The 20,626-nt window shown below is 47.3% G+C and overlaps 1 protein-coding gene and 1 non-coding gene across 3 annotated transcripts in view; one reads left to right on the top strand and one right to left on the bottom strand.

The window, feature by feature from the left end:
- Positions 1-8,624: 8,624 nt before the first annotated feature.
- On the bottom strand, positions 8,625-8,696 carry TRNAE-CUC (transfer RNA glutamic acid (anticodon CUC)). Its single transcript has one exon. It is a non-coding gene; the product is annotated as a tRNA-Glu (tRNA).
- A 493-nt stretch (positions 8,697-9,189) lies between these two features.
- The window catches only part of DNAJC5 (DnaJ heat shock protein family (Hsp40) member C5), a 427,552-nt gene continuing 416,115 nt past the window's right edge, over positions 9,190-20,626 (top strand). For both annotated transcript variants that reach the window (XM_069650857.1, XM_069650859.1), the window contains exon 1: positions 9,190-9,491. The gene's annotated coding sequence lies outside the window, so the exon portion shown is untranslated. The remainder of the gene's footprint in view (positions 9,492-20,626) is intronic.

Here is a 20,626-nt window from a genome sequence, read left to right as displayed (position 1 = left end):
CAAATCTCCCCCACTTGGCTGCGTCCTCCTCACCAATGTTGCACTGGTAATTATGCCCCTGTCAACCTCCGTAGTGAGGCCCGGCCCCCGTACCTAAAAGAATACAAGGACGCACGTCTGCCTTCTACGGAGTCCTGGTGGCAACTGCCAGGCACGGGGTCCCTTTATTTCAACGTACATGCGCAGCCTCGTTCTGGCTCGCGCATGCGGACATCACTCCGTAACACCCGTGTTCACTGTACACAGAGGGAGACGCCATTTAATACATTCAATTCACCTTACCAAAACACGGAAATAATTGAGCCACTGCATTTCCACCTACTTAAAATAGTCAGCATTTCATACCGATGGGTCTGAAACAGACGATTCCATGCCTATCCCAGGAAAGACATGGGGGCCATGACAACAGCGATGAGAAGGCATCATGGCAGCAAGGCAGAAGGGAACCAAACCCAGGGGGCATATTATCACCTATAAACCCACGTGACACAATTAAGGAGCTGAACGGTAATTGGGCAGGGAACAGGAAAGGGATGATTAAAGCCAGCCAACCCATTAAATTGTGTCTTTCGGATTTCTTGTTAGGAACAACACACTGAAACCGACCTGCTCGAGTACTACTGGGCCTAATAGGAGGAGAAGTGAGAATGCTCTATGAGGCAGATCCCATCCTTATGTTGTCCCCTTTGAGGCATCTGCCCATGAAGACACTGGGAACTGAAGAAGCAAGAATTGTGCAGAAACATTTTTTTTGGTTTGCTCAATAAAGTTTGATTTTCTTTGAAGACAACTGCCTCCACCTCTCCACACCACCCCCCACAAGAGGACACTGTCCTCGTTAAAATTCCTGCCTGCAAAGCAAGTCCAACCTGCCATTCGACCCACAGCCACTCATAGTGACTGCAAAGGAGGACAGCATGGTGACCGCCTGCCAAGGGCAGTTGTCCAGAACAAGGTGCTCTTCGCACTTCAAGCCTAGAAACCCTTGTGTACAGGCGTGAAATAAATTAAATGTAATATCAAGGGACTGGGGGGAGGAGGCAGGAGTGAAAACATTGCCAATGGCATGGTGCAAACGAGCAACAACTGATTGAGACCCAGCAGCAGAAAAAACTCTACAGAAAGTACAGATGTCAATATCACCTGTATTTTTGTAAATGGCTTTCTCACATTTTGAGATATTGAGAACCTCCTCCACCCAGTCATCGATGTTGAAATAATTGCTTGATTTCCAGGATCTCAATATCATCTTCTTGACCATGGAAGCACAGAGCAACCAAGTTTTCCTGCCAAAGGTGATTTCATCCAACTGAGATAAATCACCCAAAACCAACAAAGAGGCAGTCATGGGGATTGTACAGTTCACTAAGCCTAATATCTCACATATTCTTTCCCAGAACGGCATTGTCTTTGGACAGAACCAAATCAAGTGACTGAGGGAGCATCTTGAACTCTTGCATGTCTAGCAGAGCTCATTGTCCAGAAGCTCTCTTCTGAATAACTTTTCCGATGTCCAGTAAGCTTGAAAGAGTAGTTTTGTCTGTGACGCTCTAAGGTCCCAATCCAGACTCATCAGACGAGTATTTTCACAACATCTCCGCCAGCATCTCAGGTCGATATTTTCCCCCAATTCTTCCCCCTTCCCTTTTACGATTCCGTACATTGTAGCAGCAGGGTGTGATGCACTGGAGCACGTTTTTAAAGCTGTCCAATGTTCTATTTTGGTTCTATGTTTTAAGACGGTCTCCCCTTTCCTTTTCATTCCTTCTTTCATACTTCTATTCTTTTCTTTTGTTTCTTTATTTAGAGGTAGTTGGATAACAGTGCAATATGTATGCTCAGATTTAAGTTAATTTGATGTATAGTTAATTGGTTGTCATTGTATTATATTCTTATTCGTTGTTTTAAAAATAGAAAATGTTGAAGCGAGAATGTACAGATGGCCTACTTGGAATCCAGAACATTGGGTGACAACACAACTGACCACGAGGAGCAGTTCGAGAGAAGATACTGCTCGACTACCAGACATGTTCAAGCACTTCATAAGTACAAGTCCAACAGCTAGTTTAAAAGGAGGGGCTGGGCGCATCAAAGGTAATAATTCCAGTGCGCTCCAGCTTTACTTCTTTTAGCAGCCCCCACCCCTGTGAGTGGGGCTCTCGATAGGGGGGGCGTGCCCTAACGAGAGCTCACTCTCGATTTCTAATCCCACTTAAAGAATTGCTAATGACCAATGGGGCATTTTGGGATGGTGTTGAGGGATGTGGTGACGGAGTACATTTCCACATAGGAGGAGCGCTGTGCGTCGATACGCACATTAGAGTGCATTACCGTGCCTAATAAAAGGTGTGACTTGTGAGTATATGTGCACAGTCGGCAACCACCAATACAAACTGTGTCGCCTCTTCATTGCTGTGCTCCCCGACCCTGATGTGCCAAATCTGCCATGTACCACTAAAGCCAGGGACCATGTGGGACAGTCGCCACCCCAGAACAGCCTGGCAGAACACAAGACTAACAGCTTGCACACATGTGATAACTCTATACCTCCAGAAGCCTGCCTGTGGACCCCAGGTTGGACACAATCTAGTGTAGAGTAAAGGACCTCACGGAAGTCCCACAGCGAGTCTTGCAAGATCCTGAGGGGGACATGAAGCGCAGACTTCCCTCCAAGAGCAATACAAGTGCGCAGCGAGCCAGCTAACAAGACGGCTGCCCAACGCTCTCCTCCCAGAGTAGGAGTGTGGCAGAGACTTACCAATTTACACAGCACACAGGTGATTCCTGTGAACACTGAAGTAACGTGGACCCACAAGAAAGACACCTAGGCCAGCAGGTAAGTTACTGTGGGTTTATTGTATAAGATAGTAACAGCAAACACCGACATGTCCTTCTTAGCCAGCTCCCCTCCTCCAACTGTGCCCCTTAGAACTCACATTCAGATCACAACACTGACACTCCATACTGACATCACATAATAGTGTGCACTCTACATGTGACCTCACCACACTCGGGGATAAGAGGGAGGCATACATTATAACAAAGATTTTACATAAAACTGCTTGTAATGTGGAATTAGCAATGATAAAGTTAGATGCTGACACACTGTGTGTAAGAAGAATAAATACCAGTGACCATATCATCACGGTGGCGTTGCTCCTTATTCAGACCACAACACCAAGTTCTCCCTTTAACCTCGGCTAAACGTTTTGTAATGAACTACGAGGTGAACATGCTGTTATATCTGCCTTGTGTCCCGCTATGCGGTGATGCAAGGTGTTCAATAAAGGCCCCGCCCCTGCGCCGCGGAGGCAGTTCTGGGGCAAGGCAGCTACATGAAGGTGTCCGTGTGTTTCTTGCTCCAGCAGGAGCTGTGCAGTGAGGCCCACCCACGCGGGCCTACCTCTCCCTGATTCCCGCCGACGCCAGGGACTTAACAATGGCGACGAAGGAAGCGAACACAGCCGCCACACAGCTGTTGAAGCCTCGATCAACTGTAACATTTTTGGAAACACGGTGGGGGGGCACACAAACCCCCACCCACCCAAAAAACATTATTCCTCCTACAACTCTCCTAATCCGCTTACGACACCGAATTGACCACGCCACACAGCCATACGGAGCCGGAGGTCATCTACACTGTGCAGTAGGAACCTGGAAGGGGTGAAAGCACTCAATCACGCCCAGCACGTGGAAACACGCAAAGAAGGCCGAGGACTCCCACAGGGGCACGCCAGGTGAGGCATCGACCCCCCCCACATGTGACCAAGTGACTCTCACACATGGCGACAGGCACATCCACCCCCAGGCCCGGCACGCCATCTCGACTAGCCGCAAACCTGTCGATGTCCACGCCACAAGCCCGCCCACAAGGTGGCTCATCAGTGACACGCTATCCTTTTGACCCATACACTGACCCATCATCAGTTGGCCCAAGATGACAAGTGTGGCTACAAAAGTTTGAGATAGCAATGGAGTGTAAAGACCTCGCCACGGCAAGGAAGATGAAGTCACACTTATTGTTAAATGTGGGAGATGAAGTATTACGCATTTTCAATTCACTGACTATTGATGAAAGCCTTGATATCTTCTAGCAGACAAAGACGCCCTAACGGGCCATTTTCTCCCCCAACTCAACCCAGATTACGAGACATTCATATTCTGCACAACAATCCAGCTGGAGGAGGAGACGCTAGATGCCTACCACACCAGACTCCGGAAGCTGGCAATATCGTGTGAATTCACAGACATTGAGAAGGAAATCCGTCAACAGCTCATTAACGGAATCCAATCAGAAAAACTGAGGACGGTACTGAGTGAGAAGGGCATTTCCTTGACCCGAATCCTTGAACTGGGCCGCCAGAGGGAACTAGCACATGCCAGAGCAGCACATATGGGCATGACCCTTCAGAAACTACAGCCAGCCCTCACATCGGCCACCGTGGCCAAGATCACGAATCGCCAACCCACGAGGGATGAAACCGGTGGTAACTACACGCACCTCAGATGGCAGCCCCGAACCCCGGGACCCACGGAATGTGGGTGGTGTGGAGGGCCTCGCCACTGAAGACGCAACTGCCCGGCTCAGGGAACAAAATGCGGTGCATGTGGCAGGAAAAACCATTATGCCAAGGTATGCAGGTCGTCAGGTGTGCAACAACAGACCCCACAAGCATCCCAGGACAGGAGTGGGGGAAAGAAGAAAAAACAGGCCAACGTCTGGAGGATCGAAACCACAAACTCTTCCACAGAGGAGGAAGAAGATGACGCAGCACAGCTCCAACAGGACTCTGCGAAGGAGCAGTGGAAGAAAGGAAGGAAAGTCTACCTGGTGTCTGCCCTCAACCACGGAAACACCACGCCAAAGAGGAAACTGAGAAGATGAAAATGCCAGGTAGCGAGCCAGGGCCAAAACATACTGATGACCATAGACACTGGGGCTTCTGTAAACGTGATGCCACTGACCACGTTCAAGACACTAGTGCCCCCACCGGACATGAAAGCAACAGACATGCTACTATTTGCATACGGGTGCAAGACCCCACTGCCCATAGTAGGCAGGTTCCGAACCACCATCAGCCACAGTGAAAAGTCACTGCAATCAAAAATCTATGTGGTAAATGTGGGCATTGAATGCCTCCTAAGTGGAGAGGCAGCAGAGGACTTTGGGCTGGTGAGCTTCATCTGTGAAGTGAACGACTCGCAAGAAGTCGAGAACATGTTGGAGAAATACCGGAACCTACTCAAGGGCATAGGATGCCTGAAAGGCAAATCGATCAAATTACACATCGATGAGTCAGTCTAACCAAGAGCTGTGCGACACAGAAGGACGCCATTCCACATCCGCAACCATGTGGAAAAGGAACTAAGGGCACTGGAGAAAGCGGGCATCATCGAGGAAGTGACAGGGCCCACGCATGGGTCTCTCCCATGGTCATCACAAAAAAGCCAAAACAATCTGGGAAGGTCAGAATATGCATAGGCATGCGCCTACCCAACGAAGCAATCAATCGGGAGCGCCACATAACCCGGACCCTGGATGGAATAGTGGCAGACCTCACCGGGTCCAAGATATTCTCTAAGGTCGACCTGAACGCCGGTTATCACCAGCTGAAGCTGCACCGGGACTCCCGGTACATAACGACATTTTCAATTTACATTGGTCTACGCAAGTACAAGCGCCTGTGTTTTGTAATCTCCTCAGCCGCCAAGGTCTTCCAGCAAACAAAACAGGAGGTGATCCGAGACATACCGGGAGTCTTAAATGTCAGTGACGACATTCTGATCCATGCCAGCAACAAAGAGGAACACATGAGAAGGTTGGTATGCTACTCAACAGGTTGGAAAGCGCAGGCCTGACAATACACAAAGAAAAATGTGAATTCCGGAAAGATGAAATCTAATTTTTTGGGTACACGTTCAATGGCACAGGCATCTCAGCGGACACCCAAAAAGTGGCTGATATCCAAGCTGCAACACCCCCCACCACACCAACGGAGGTGCGCAGTTTCTTGGGTATGGCCACCTACTGTGGGAGTTTTATCACGAATCTGGCCATGCTCTCGGAACCTCTGCGAGAACTCACAAAGGCCAACACGAAGTGGGAGTGGGGACCCGCCTGCCAAGAGGCGTTTGAACACATCAAACATCACTGTCAGCTGATACCACGATGGCCTATTACGACCCAGCACTTCCCACTGAACTGTACATGGACCCCAGCCCCGTGGGCCTAGGGGCCATTCTCATACAGGTGACAAATACGGGAGAGAAAATGCCGATTGCCTATGCCTCCAGGGCATTAACACTGACGGAGCAGCGATATTCCCATATCGAAAAAGAGGCGATAGCCATACTATGGGGTTGCCGCCACTTCCACCTATATCTGTACGGTCGGAAATTTAAAACGTACACAGATCACAAACCGCTGATCCCCATCTTCACGGGCACATCATCTTACCCCCCCTGCCCGGATTGCCAAGAAGTTACTGCTCCTCCAGCAATATGACTTCGAGCTGGCGTACCAACCTGGCAGCGGCAACCCGGCAGACTTCCTCTCAAGACACCCGAGAGCGGTAACACCAAAGGAGATCCACGTAGCAGAAGAGACAGAAGAGCATATCTGCCAGGTTGTACACACTATGATGCCTCGAGGACATAAGAGAGGCCACGCAAAGAGACCCATGCTGCGATTGGATAAAGGACACGATCATCTCAGGGGAATGGAGGTCGTTCCTGCGCTACATCCACAACAAAACAGCAGAAGCCAAAGAATTCCTCACTGGGATTTTCGCGGTCCGGTAGGACCTCTTCATCACGGAAGAAGGACTAATCCTACGAGGAACCTGAATCATAATCCCCCTGAACCTGCAGGACAAGATTGTGGCCTTGGCACACGAGGGCCACCAGGTGGGTGGTACGGACCAAAGCCCGCATAAGGTACTGGGTGTGGTTCCCCCAGATTGACGGAAAAGTTGAAAGGCTGGTCAGCACATGCCTCCCATGCCAAATAACAGGGCCTCCGCCCAATCCGGAGCCCATCCAGGCGGCTGTGTAAGGGTCCACCAGGTGGGACGCCATAAGCATAGACTTTAGTAAAATAAAGGAAGGCACACACCTACTGGTGGCAATTGACGACCACTCCAGGTACCCGGAGGTCGAGATCGTCAACTCCACGGCAGCAGACGTCGTCATACCTGCGATCGAGAAAATGTTCACGATGCATGGACTACCAAGAAGAATCAGGAGCGACAATGGACCACCCTTCACGGGGGAAGAGTTCAAAAAATACCTTAAGGAACTCAACATACGATATCACCACATCATGCCGAGATGGCCGCAGGCAAACGGCGATGTGGAACGTTTCATGCGGACAATTAACAATGTACTGCGCCTGTCGCGCGTCAATGCCAGCCCATGACAGGTGGACTTTTACCGATTCCTACGGAATTACAGGGTCACACCCCACAGCACGACAGGGATACCGCCGGCAGACCTGATGTACGGCACACTCATCAACTCCTCCATATCACATCACCCGAGCTGGAGCCCAGACACGTTCAACCACGAGCGCACCAAGCCAAGGCGGACAGGAGCCAACGCCCACATGAGCAACAAAAGGCGCGCCAAGCAGTCCGATCACCGATTTGGTGATCAAGTGGTCATGGTGAGGAACTCTTCCAAATCCAAACTAGACACCCGCTACGACACAGCCCTGTGGACAATCAGTAGATGGCAGGGCACCATGATAACGGAAAAAAGGGGGCAAAGACAAGTGACAAGAAATGCGTCATGGTTCAAGGCAGTGCCAAGGAACTTGTGGACAGACGGCGAGTGCCCCCCAGAAGAAGAAGATAATCCGTCGAGAGAGGATCCGCTGAGGGACAGGAAAGCCCACACGACGGAGAAAGCATGGACGAAGGAGCTGAGGAACCCTGCGGTGAACCAGAACCGGGTGAGCAGGACAATGAAGGTGGGCAACCCGAGGTGACACAGGGGGCCATACCCAGGGGTGGAAGATATGGGTTAAGAACCGCCACCCGGCCTCCAACCAGACTTAGAGACTATAAGTGGTAGAGGATCCCCATTAGAGACTTGATAAGAAGGGGTTAGCCCGTTGGCTGAGAAATGGATATTTGTTTGTTGTTCAGTTATAATAAAAGAGGAATGTTATATCCCCCTTGCATCCCGCTACGCAGTGACGCAAGGCGTTCAATAAAGAAACACACGGACACCTTCATGTAGCTGCCTTGCCCCAGAACTGCCTCCGCGGCGCAGAGGCGGGCTCTGCGCCGCAGAGGCAGTTCTGGGGCAAGGCAGCTACATGAAGGTGTCCGTGTGTTTCTTGCTCCAGCAGGAGCTGCGCAGCGAGGCCCACCCACGCGGGCCTACCTCTCCCTGATCCCCGGCCACCAGGGACTTAACACATGCTATGATTAATTTCAATATATTTTACACAATTTCGCTGCCCTTTTTTTTCGCTACACAAGAATATCTAGAATAACAGTGATAGTGGTCAAAGGAAAATGTATATATCCTTTAACCATAGCGGTCGCCATTACTGAAAAAAAATATTTCGTTATTTAATAAATAATAATAATTCAGCTCTTCAAATGCAAAAAATCACTTTCCCTGACCGGGAATCGAACCCGGGCCGCGGCGGTGAGAGCGCCGAATCCTAACCACTAGACCACCAGGGAACGTATACAGCGTTTTGTAACCAACATCTAAACAAGTAATATGCTCCGCCTCCAAAAATCGTGTACAAATGAAAGTGAGACCAGCTCAATTACATCATTCAGTGCTTGCAACAAAAAAAAAAGGAAGGTCATCTGATTGGGTGGAATAGGTAGTGTAATGACTTCACCAGCCTGGAAATAGACATAGGACAAAAACGGATAAGAACCCGAAGCAGATGTCATTTAGAAATAGAAGTTGGACAAAGACAATAGACGATGCCCAGCTATTGAATGAATTGCTTGGAATCCGGGCGGCCATGCAAATCGATTCGGTGGTTTAGTATGCTGGGAAAAAGATTCTGAAGAATTAAAGAAGGAGGGTGGAAGGTTCGGCTAAGACGTGCACATTTTGAGCAGTCCACTGCGTACTACTAATTTTTAAAGCCCTCAACTACTTCCCTAGTTTAAACGCCGAATCATAGATGCGCGCGTGCGCAGAACATAGCCTCCGGCGATTGCGTTCCCTGGTCTGGTGAGGACGCGCACGCCGCATCCACCAGAGCTGTGGGCGAGCACGACACCGCCCCCTCCGCTGCTTGTCTCTCAATCTGGGCTCTGCAGATTATGTGAGGGGGAGGAGCAGGCAACGGAGCGTCGGGGGGTAACAGGGCTATCGAAGCGGCGGAACACCGAGGGTAGCGTAGAAACTGCGAAACTGGACTCGGGTAAAGCTAGTGCCCGCAGCACACGCTGCGACGGGTCGCTGTCTCCCCCAGGAGGTCGCCCTCACCCGTTCAGTAGCATCCACGGCCAGAGGTGAGTGACAGGGGTTGGGGAAATAAATCGTGCCCTCCCTCCCCCCCCCCATATGCCTGCCCTCTAGAAATAATTCCAATTTTGGTATATTGCAATTCCCCCCACCTACATTGATGCCATCGTGCATGCATATGTCATCATGCCCCACAGATGTCATGTCCTCCTCCAGACAACATATATACCCTACCTCCAGACCCAATGCCCGCCCGCTCTTCCTGTGCGTAAGGAATGGCCATCCACTGAGACCGTATAATGCTTCTTCCCCATTCCTTGGAATGCCACAATCTCCCTATAACACCAATAGGGGAACCCATCATTTACTACCCTCTAAGTGGACTGGCACTGCTCCGCGGTGTCGATACAATTGCTGTCCCACCCCTGTAATTGAAACACGGATGCCCATAAGTAAAATGCCCCATGCTGCCCCCTTCCTCTCTCCACTTGCTAGTGTCATTCTTTCCGTGGCACGCCCCTTGCTGCAACCTCCTTCCCAATGGCACTCCTCCCTCTTTTCTCGTCCCTCTGGAATACCCTTTGCTCATCTTTCCTTCCAAATCAATACCCCTTCGGTCTAAGTAGAACACCACTTCATGCCCGCCTCTGCGTAAAATTACCTTGTGTACCCCTTTCTATAGGATCAACCTTTATCACCCCCCCTCCCAAATATCACGTGGAATAACACATACCCCTCAATCTGCAGAAAGTCGTTTAACCACTCCCTACACCGGTGAAACATCACTCCCTGTCCCACTTGAACCCTCTCCCATCTAACCGCGCCCCCATGGTCCTAAAGCAGTTTCCCACATTTTATGTCGTAGTCTACTCTCATTTACATATTCTTAGTGACAGCAGCTCGTCGTTCTTAGTTCAATTCCTAATGTAGCTTGTCAATGAATGTTATGTCTACATTCAGTATTGTGATTGGTCTGGCTTTAGGCCAATTAATCGCACATTTTTCTTTTTGGAATTAGCTTGATTAAGGCCACTTTCACGGGATGAGGCAGGTTTGTATGTCTGATTGTATGTGATTTCGAGAAACTGTAAGTGGTCCAGGAAATTGCAGCATAGGTACACTGTATCGAGTGCGACGTCATGCTCTTGGGAAGTGGCGTTTTCTTATCGGTTAGTTTTCTATTTCTAGAAACCAGATCTTGATCATTGGCTAATAAGAAAGCCTCTTCTTCCCAAGCCCAACGTCGTGTTAGAGATGTCTGTAGGCGGCTTACCAAAATAGTTTACATTTGATCCTGTCAAGAAAAATCAAAGCACGCAAAACCTTTCAATTGAACGTCTACCGTTTAAGCAGAAACCAAACGGTGGCCAAAGGGAGTTCATTTAGTTTCATAGTTGAGTTGCCTCGAACCTTTAAGCCTTTGCCGATGTTGAACGTGTAGGACTGGCAGCTGCCAGCCACTGAGTCCCTGGACCATCTGCCATCTTTGCCAGGCAAATGAACCCCCCGGGTCCCTTTATTTTAAGGCCTGATGTAGGAGGAGTCCATGAAATCACTGTCTTGGCATTGTACGTTCTTAAACTCTTGGTGGAGCTGAGCATGCTCCACTGCTCAGCAAGAATAACTCTCAAATGTCTTGCAACCAGTAAGCACATTGGTGACATCTTAATAGGAGTGGAGAACCCAATTGGCCCTCTTGTACAATATTCCTTGACCTCATGCATTTCCCCCCCAAATCACGGACGCCCCTAAAGAAAATGTAATTTTATTGAAGTAAACCCTGGTGCCTTCAGCTGCTCCTTTAGTGGCCTTCTCGTTGCCATCCCCTTCCTTTGGTAGGCAAGTGCAACCCATCTGGTCTCGAGCATAGTACAATTGCTTTTTCATGCAGCCACTGTGAACTCTTGTTCTAAAAAATGAGTCGCCTTTAAAAGGTCTTCTGAACCTGTTTTTATAGGACCTCGCAGATTTGTTGTTATAGTACAATGTTTTTTCCAATTCAACTATAATGGCATTGCCAAGTGTAATGTTAACTTTCGATAGGGTTTTTCATTTAATTTGTTGTTGAACAAAACATTATTTACATTATAGCCTTATAACTGGTTAAGGAAGATTTTGTACACCATTTTGAGTTTTTAGTTTTTGAGAACCTTAATAAATTCGTCGTAAGATTTTAGGTTTAGATGTTTTCGGTGGAGAGTGCTATGAGGCTCAGGAACCTGTTGTGCATCGCACTTTAATTTGTAATTGATTTATAGGTTTTACTATTTACTCAAAACACTGATAATGGGGCGATACAAGAGGAAAGAGATGTAAAACAAAAGAAAGTGGTGCTATTAGTAGTTGACATTGCCAGCCTTTAAATTCTAGTTTTTTTTACAGGTCTCATAACCTCCATGAAGTTATATTTATTTATTTCTCCCAACAAAAAAATTGCCATTGCTTGGCAGTGTCATTGAGGCCATTTAATTTAAGACGTGAAAGTGAAATCCTCAGTTTAGTTTTGCATCTTGGCTATCTGCAGTCTCCTCCCTGGCCTGCCTAGCACACACTGCATATAAAACAAGTTACTTTCTGGAAGTGTATAAGCTTCATTTTGTAACGTCGCTAACTGAATCTCCTCATTGAAATATGGCCTCCTCTCCTTTCTTGTTGTTGCAATCTAGTCTGCATAACCTGGGTCATAAGATGGGAGGTTAATTTTTGGGTCGTAGATGGGGAATGTAGTAGTCAGTCATACTGCCCTTTTGGTTGACTCCTCATTTACTGTTTTATACTGCCACCAGCTTGGCTGCACAGCCCAGCTAGTCCTGTGGGCCAAATTGCTAATGATTATCCTCTCGCCCTCTCCCCCTTCCTACTCCCACTGTGGGTGGAGTACTGTCATCTTCCGTTGCTCTGTGCCCATTACCTTTAAGTGAATAGAAGTCAATTCCTTCTTTTAAGGAAGCATGTGCAAAGCAAGGTTTTGCAGCTGTAAATCCTTTGGTTTAATTTCAGGATGTTTTTGTGTTTGTCCATCTGGTCTGCTAGCAATGTCACCCGTATCATTCTTGAGAAGTGCTCCATGGTAAGCTACTTCACATGCTCTCAAAAGAAACTCGCACTACACATGTAGCAAGTTTCAAGAATATTGTGGCCACCATCTGATCAGGTTAATTAATCAAATCAGTGACTTTGGAGAATTTGAGGTTACAATTGTTTTCCAAGTTTACTCGAAAGAAGCAAGTGGGAGCCGAGTGTTGGATGTTGTAGTAATGTCTCACCTTAGGGTCAAGTCAGCCTTTATAGACTGACATTGTTAGAATGGATTTCTGAACTCTGCTCTGGTGAACAGATGTTCAGGAGGCCACCCTTGTTTAGTGAAACTGGGAGCTAGGACAATTCAAGGTAGCTTGGAGAACAGTGAAGGCTAAGTCTGAGGAGTAGTGGGGGTGATCTGAGATCTTGGATGAGCGCACACAATAGGATGACAAGAATTACTCTTAGACAGTAGTATATTAAAAATACACAATTAATTATGCCCTGAACAAACACCAGTGAATAATGAAGATCACAGTAATACTACTAAAACACACACTATGTAAAATATATGTACAGTCACTTTTCAGTCAATGCGGTAAAGTGCAGGTTCCCGCACAAACCTGTGAAGACGGAAAACAAGCTAACTTTAACACAATAACCAACCCCAGAAATTGATATCCCTAACTTAAGTAGTCCAGCTCTACATAGATTGGAGCCGTATACTCCATGTTATGTTCGCGCGTAAAACACTTGTTGATGCATAAAGCCCACAAAGGACAAACCTCAATGGGAAGGAACAGTTAGAAGAGGACACTGGAGTGTGAGGAATTCGATTGCAAGAATCGGAGTTGAGTCTGCTACAGATAACAAAGCTGTCCCCAACTTTCGAACGACTATAGGAAGCAAGAGTCACTTAAAGTCAAGACAGGGACCACAAGGGATCCTTTGTGCGTAAAAACGGGATGGATGAACTAGGGCCCAACAGTAAGGGGTTTGATTACTCACCGCCCTTAGCTCACTACGGATCCAAACTTGCCATGTTTGAAGGTGGTTTCCTGGACTACAAAATCTCCCTCCTTGGTTACGTTTGAAAGTGCAGGCGTTATGGGTGTGGATTCGGGTTGGATTTAAGTCTATAGCTGAACCTCCTGTCACGAATGCAGGACAAAGACATCACTGATGCAGTTGGTCTCAGGACACTTGAAGAAAGGCAGGAAATTCGCAAGCAGCGACCGCCACTGGCGCACAAGTTGTACATAGTGACGCACGTTCTTCTATTGTGGTCCAAAACTGTAGGGATGACGAGATTTGGCAAGAAGAGGCTTTGCAGTGCTAACTAGAGTTCTCCCAAAGCTCAAGCCGAAACTTAATGTAACAACACTCCAGCACGGGTGCCATGGTACAGGCTGGTCAGTCCACGTGAGGACCCAGGGAAACTTTCGAGAAGGCTCATTTGCAGGGCACCAAGGAGGCATCGACATTGGTTGGTCCCACGACTCAAAAGGGTTGGAGCACCTTTGCAGTTCTTCGGAGATCTAGCACAAAGTAGGGCTCCAAGTGACAACAGAGGGCTCAGGGTGCCAAACCTTATCGTCCTGGTATCTGCTTTGCTTCTCAGGACACTTGGCTCTGTGTATAAGTCATTTCGGACCAGTGGGTGATCTGCGGGTCTGCATCCAGAGCTGCTCCTCCTATCCTAAAAGTCCAGGGCAGGTTTGTACCCGGCTGGCCAATGAGATCTGCCCGCCAACTGTAGTCCAATCAGGAACTGCTGTGTCTCTCGCGTACACCGGCTCCCCAGACATTCTGGCACCAATAGTCTGGATTGGGACTAGACAGTCCCATGCCACTTCCTGGGTACTCGCCCATGTGACATGCATTATTCCTGCGAAAAACACTGGCTTTCACGGGAGAATGCATTCCCAAATAAGGACTCCCCGGTCCACAAAGAGCAAGGGGAAGACCAACAGACATAATGGTAAAAGACTTTGTGGCACGGCCATGACTGATGCTAGCCATGGTCATGAGCCACGTATGTAATGGCTCAGTGAAAGTGAATAAAAACACATGGAAAAACCTTCTGCTGCCACTAGTCCACTCCCAGGCATATTGCTCAGTTACCAAAAAAATCCTTAAGGGATGTATAGGGCCCAAAAACGCAAGGACCCGCAGAAAACACCCCCCCCTCCAAAAAACTCAGTGCGCTATCTACTCTGTAGTGGATATCATTACAATGGTAACTGAGATTTAACATCAGGCCAGTTCATCTGCAGGTCTGGTGCAAAGTTGAACACATGTCAAGCCTGCGTGGATCTACTTTTCAACCTTAAGAGGTTGGCATAATGCATATCATTGGAGGGTTCATAACTGTGTGTTAAAGAATTTAGACTAGCGCAGGGAAAGCAGCGTACTCGCATGGCATACCGTACTCTGGGCACTCGTTACCTCATACATGCAAACAAACATCCTGAACAGCATGCCATGGAGATAGGAAAGATGGAAACATTACAACAAAGCATTAATTGTGGCACAATGAAATCAAGGGTCACTTTATGTGCTTTGGTCAAACATTTCTACACTGTACACAAGCTATTAGGCACAAGGACACAGAGATGGAATGTCTTGTGGCGATCGTAACAGAGACAACGGCAGAAAAAACCATGCTATAAGTGCAACTTGCGAAAAGCAAACTACATACATAGGCCGAAATGGATGCTTATTCTACTCTAAATGCTTTTTGGAAGTTTTTGTCTGCATTGTGAATTTGAGGTGTTTAAGAACAGACTAAATCAGTGACTCACTCCCTCGCCCACCCCGCACCCCTAAAGTGTGCCTGAAATAAACCTTTAATGAGTCTTGCAGTTATTGTTTAGAATTCCAGAAAGACAAATGATTTGTTATTCCTATTATTTCTTATTATTTAGGGTCACTGCTCAGTGTTACTTTAAAAAAAATATATTTTTTTTTTAAGTGGCCCGAACAAGAAAGCCAGCCACTCCAGAAACAAAGAGCCTCATGGCCATAGCCCAGGAGACTCAATTTAAAAAAACAATAAAAAGACAATATATATTTTTAGTGGTAGCAAGGGAGAACTCTGGGTTTGCAGGTGCAACCCCCGAATGACGACCCTGACCTGTAGGGTGAGTTCCTTTGTTAGCATAGATCTAAGAGAAATGCACTCGCCCAATGCTGACTGGAGACACAACATTTACCAGTGTTTTCTGCAAAATGGTGCTGTCACCATAAACACACGTCATATTTTGCATAATGTTGCCACTGAGGGGCCAGTCATGCACACTGAACTTTTATTTGCCATTTAATGCAAACAAAGTGTGTTTGCACTAAATGTCAAAAGTTTCAAACCTCCCCATGCTTGCCAGCAAGTTCTAGTACCATGCAAATAGTACACTTCCTCAATAAAATGTCCTCGCCGATGCGAGTGGGCTAGTAGGTTATGCGAGCCCTGTGGGTAACAAAGTCCCAAATCTTCCAACCAGCCATAAAGTGACTCAGCACCTCAATTCCACACGTACGCACAGCAGATTGTTTCTTCTAGCCCAGGAGTCAATTATCGCTAGCCAGTGGCTAGTAGGGATGGCAAATTATGAGCCCTGATCTGGAGGATTGGTGGCTGCTCAATTTAGCTAGTAGGAAAAATGATAGACTAGGGGATGGGGCAGAAGCAAGTGGTAATGGGGTAAAGGTGTAGGGGATAGAGTCCGTGTTTTTGTTGTTGTGAAGACGGAAGGGGCAAAGTCATTGACTCGGAGGGATGAGGAGCAAGCAATGTCTGGAGGGTACTGCAGAGTTTGCGGGGATGGCAGTGGAATGAGGAGATTAGGTTAGTAAAGTAAGATTGTGGAGCAAGTGGGCTTTCATTGTAGGTGTAAGGCGAGTAGGACACCATCTTAGCACAGGGAGTTACATATTCCCCTTCAGCAGGAGGATCGCAGAGGGGATAAAGGGCTGGGGCTGTCAGCATTGATCGTGAGGCAAGGACCAGGCTGTTCAATACAGCTGGCAATGGTATGGTGTGACGATAGGGCTAGGATGGTGGACCCAACTTCAACTCAACTCCATGGCTTCCTGTCTAGATGAAGTTGTTTTGTGATGTGTGGGGGGGTTGCGAGGCACGGAGAGCGGTCAATGGAGAGGGGAGGGGAGCTCCGATTTGATGAGAGGAAGACCCGGATAAGAGAGTTGCCAAATTTATTTTGGTCGGTTGTGGTGGGGATCCAGGGACTGATGTGAGAAAATCGAATCTAGTTCAGAATGTTGAGCATTGGAGAGATGTGATTGTGGTCCTCCATGAGGATGATTTGGCCCTCAGTTGGCAAGGAGTAGAGGGAGAAGTCCAGCTCAGTCTTGTTCCTTGCGTTCCCTATTTCAGTATACGTTGGTATTTTCTTATCTTTCAAAAAGGAAAATGTATATGATATAAAAATCAGCACCAGGGGTCATTCAATGAGGGGTGTGAGCCGGGGTAAAACATTGAAGTTGAAAGCTACTAGCTATCCATAAAAAGCCACTAGCCACCTTAATTCTACATATAGCACACCATTTCCTACTCACCATGAGTCAATTATTAGCTAGAGGCGAGTACACATTTTGAACCCTGGTGTGAGGGTTGGTGCAAGCAGTTGAACATCAGTGTGTTAGAAGGAATTTGGTTGGGGGTGGTGTTCAGTCATACAGTTCTGGGTTGTCGTAATGTTTCACGGATTCCTATAAAAGAGATGGGCATGGTAGGAATCAAATAAGTCGGCGAGGAAAGAGATTCTGTAGCATAATGGTTGGACAGTCCACAGCCCGAGATTAAGACTTGAGAAGCATATGGTAGGAGAGGTAAAGTGAGCTCCCGGGGTGAGCCGAGGTGGTAGATAAAGTTGGGGGAGGTAGAAGTGGGTGTAGTCCTTGGTGGGAGGATATGATGGGGCAACACCATTGGGGGCACCATGCCGAAGGGAGCACACTGTGCCCATGGGAAGGATGGAGGTGCGTAGGAATTTGGGGGCATATTGTAATGAAGGCCCACTGGCTCACCATGCAGGTGAGCACATGGGATGCCCATGAGCAGGGTGGGGAGAGTGGTTGGCAGGACTATGGAGGTGCAGTGTAGTGGTGACCCAGTGGGTGCAATAATTAAAGTAGCAATCAAAAGCTTACATCATAGGCCAATAGTGACTAGCAATGTAATACAGTGGGCTGGTTGTGATCAAAAGTGAACCACAAAGTAATGTGCTGGGCCACTGATGAAATAACTACTGTTTTGCATGGGCACATGGTTCAGTAATGGTTACAACTCATACTTAGCATCGCACTATTGCTAAACCGGCAGAGCTTGAGAGGTACACCTCCATCGCCTCTTAGTGTAGCACAAGCTGAGGGCAGGCTATACTCTTCCTGGGTATTGTAGCTAGCACAGAAGCATCCAAAACATCAATAGTACTGTTGTCCAAGTTTTTTAAAAATCCAATCAAGGACTAACACAAAATCAAAACCTAAACTAAAAATGCATGCAACTTATAAAAACACTAATGGCCCATCCTTGTAGGGGAAAACGGAGATTGCAAACTTTGGAATGAACGGGACTTCCTGGTTTGAAAACTGGGACAATCCGGCAATGATTTCAGCAGCAAATATTCAAGTTCCATGAAGCGTGGGGTCTTAAATGTTACTAGGGCATTTTAAAGTAGACCATGCGGGCAGGACCAGTTCAAATACCTACTAGCCTACTTCTTGGGGCTTAATGGTGCAAGGCAGGCTTCAAGGCTCTTTCTGAGTCAGTGATTTGGCATTGGGTTGGTTAGCTGGGTGACGAGGTCCAAGATAGTGTTGGTCAACAAGCCCCAACAGCATGTGGTAAAGAGAAGCGTGGGACAAGCAGGTGATGTCTGGGTCGGTGCAGCTCGCAAAAGGTTCGAGTCAGGAACCAGGGTTCAGGGCTGTTCCTAGCCTTCTGTGTTGCAGGGAGTCCTTGTCCAGCAGCAAAGGCAAGGCCCTTTGTTCTGCACTTACAAACCCGGAAGGTTTGTAGCAGGTTTTTGCAGCCTTCTGTCACCTCCAAGAGCAGGTTCCTGACTACCAGTTGCCTCAGCTGCAATAAGCCTTGCCTGGCCAGCCCCCCCACCCGCAAATATTCCCTTGGGATAGTTGGATGGGAGGGCAGGGCTAGTAATGCTTGTCCTTTTCTCAGGACTCTGTCACTTCTATGACAGACTTTAGAACAGGCTGTACCTCAAACGGATTTCCCGGCGCATCCTTCTGTAAATATCCCAAAAGGAGTCAACTAAGGAGAGGGTCTCTTCCAAGCCCCCTTCCCCCTCCTCTAGGCACAATCCCACAGTGGATCAATCCATACTAACATACTAAGCCTGATGTTAAGGGTCCATTCCAGGATGCTGTAACAAATCAAGGGATGCATTCGTTTTCTAAAATTGATTAGCAGAATTTTGTATAAAATATTCTTGATTGGCAAACTAGCCCATTTGATTAGCAATGTTCTGCTATTTTTAAGATCACCAAAAGCTGTTTGTACCCACGGCATAAAATGAGCATCAATACAGTATTTTGTGTACCGCTGAAGTAAGCTATTGGTGGAAGGAGTTAAGCCTTGCAATTTCTTTAAATTTCTGCAAAATCTGCAGGTCAAGTAACTGAGAAATGCACTCGACCCACGGTTGACAACAAATTGAAATGTGCTTTCTGTAAAATGCTGCATGTCACCACAAACCCACTTTATGTTGTGCACACTGCTGCCACCCGGAGGCCAGCCATGAGCAGTGAAACTTATTTGACATTTACGGCATGTTACAAAAAAGTTCAACATCCCTTCATAATATGTACTTGACTATTGCAGTGGGCGGGTAGACTTTCGAGCCGTGGATGACTGTCTGTAAAATGTAAAGGTTAGCTGCATGAATGGACACAAATAAATGGATATGATAAAAAGGGCCTGAAACCAGTTTGTCTACTTATTTCGCGCAGGTACTAATATATAATGCAATCATAATCTTAGAGCAAAGCGACCTCCTGAGGATAACTACAGTGCATGGTATTGCAGTAGATCTGTAGATGTACAGACTGGATGTAACTATTGGTCACTTATTTGCGTAAACATCTAGTTGGCTTTGTTTCTTACTTTCTTTCTGTTTACATAATGAATAAACTAATCAGAGTAGATGACATAGCAGGCACAGAATTGAATAACTTGAATAGCTAGCTTTGCTGCACAATTTAATTTGCAAACCTACAGAATTGCATATGCATTGCAACACTGCTTATTTTATGCCATGCAAATGTCCTTTATCTTCTGATGTCTTATCCAGAGTGCTCTGCCTGCAGGAAGTGAGGATGGGTACAAGAGGTTGGGTGCTCTAGCAAAGTCTAAGATGGTAGGATGCCTCCATGGACTGAAGCTCTCTCCTGGGCCACTCTAACTTTGCACCACTCCCTCTGTCTGCCTTCATCAAAAGGACTCCAGCAATCGGCACCATGGTGAGAAGCGGCCATTGTAAGGACTGCTGGACTCCAGGTCCAGCAACAGGACCTCCAGGGCGAGTTCCTGTTGCTTTGAAATTGTCACAAGCCTTCTCAGAGGGAGCAAAGAGAACGTTTCCTGGCTGGGACCCAAATGGTTGTTTTGGGTGCAGCCATCTCAGATGGCCCAATACACACCACGCTCTGGCATGAACAAGTACTTGTCCGGCAAGCTGGGGAAAAAAGACATCAGTTGCTTACGACTGTGTATTTGTGTAATCCCAGCACCCACCATGACAAAACCAGACATGGCTTATATTTAGTTATTACAAACTGCCACCAGACTTCTGGTGGCATGCTCTTGTATTTTGAACCAGAGGTGCTCAGTCAAAAAGCTACCCTGGCCTGTTGGAGCTTTGGGTTCTAGCAGCTGTGTTCATGAATGCATATGTAACCTTTGAATCTGCTATGTTGCCACTACAAGGCAGCTGCTGGGGGGGTGTTGGGGAGAATTCTCTTCTAAGACTCATTTCCCTTACCTATAGAGTCCCCCAACAGCTTTGCTGGATTTGAAGGGTTTATTTTTCTCTCCTGCTAAGAGTGAGACTCTTTTTGTTTTTATTTATTTATTTATTTGATTTTATTTTATTTCTCCCCACTCTTAGACATATTGCTGATG

Source organism: Ambystoma mexicanum, chromosome 3p (genome assembly GCF_040938575.1).
Source record: "Ambystoma mexicanum isolate Mex_15411 chromosome 3p, UKY_AmexF1_1, whole genome shotgun sequence".
In the NCBI taxonomy this organism is placed as follows: Eukaryota; Metazoa; Chordata; class Amphibia; order Caudata; family Ambystomatidae; genus Ambystoma; species Ambystoma mexicanum.
The sequence above is the reverse complement of the archived record's forward strand: the minus strand, read 5'-3'. Positions and strand labels throughout refer to the sequence as shown.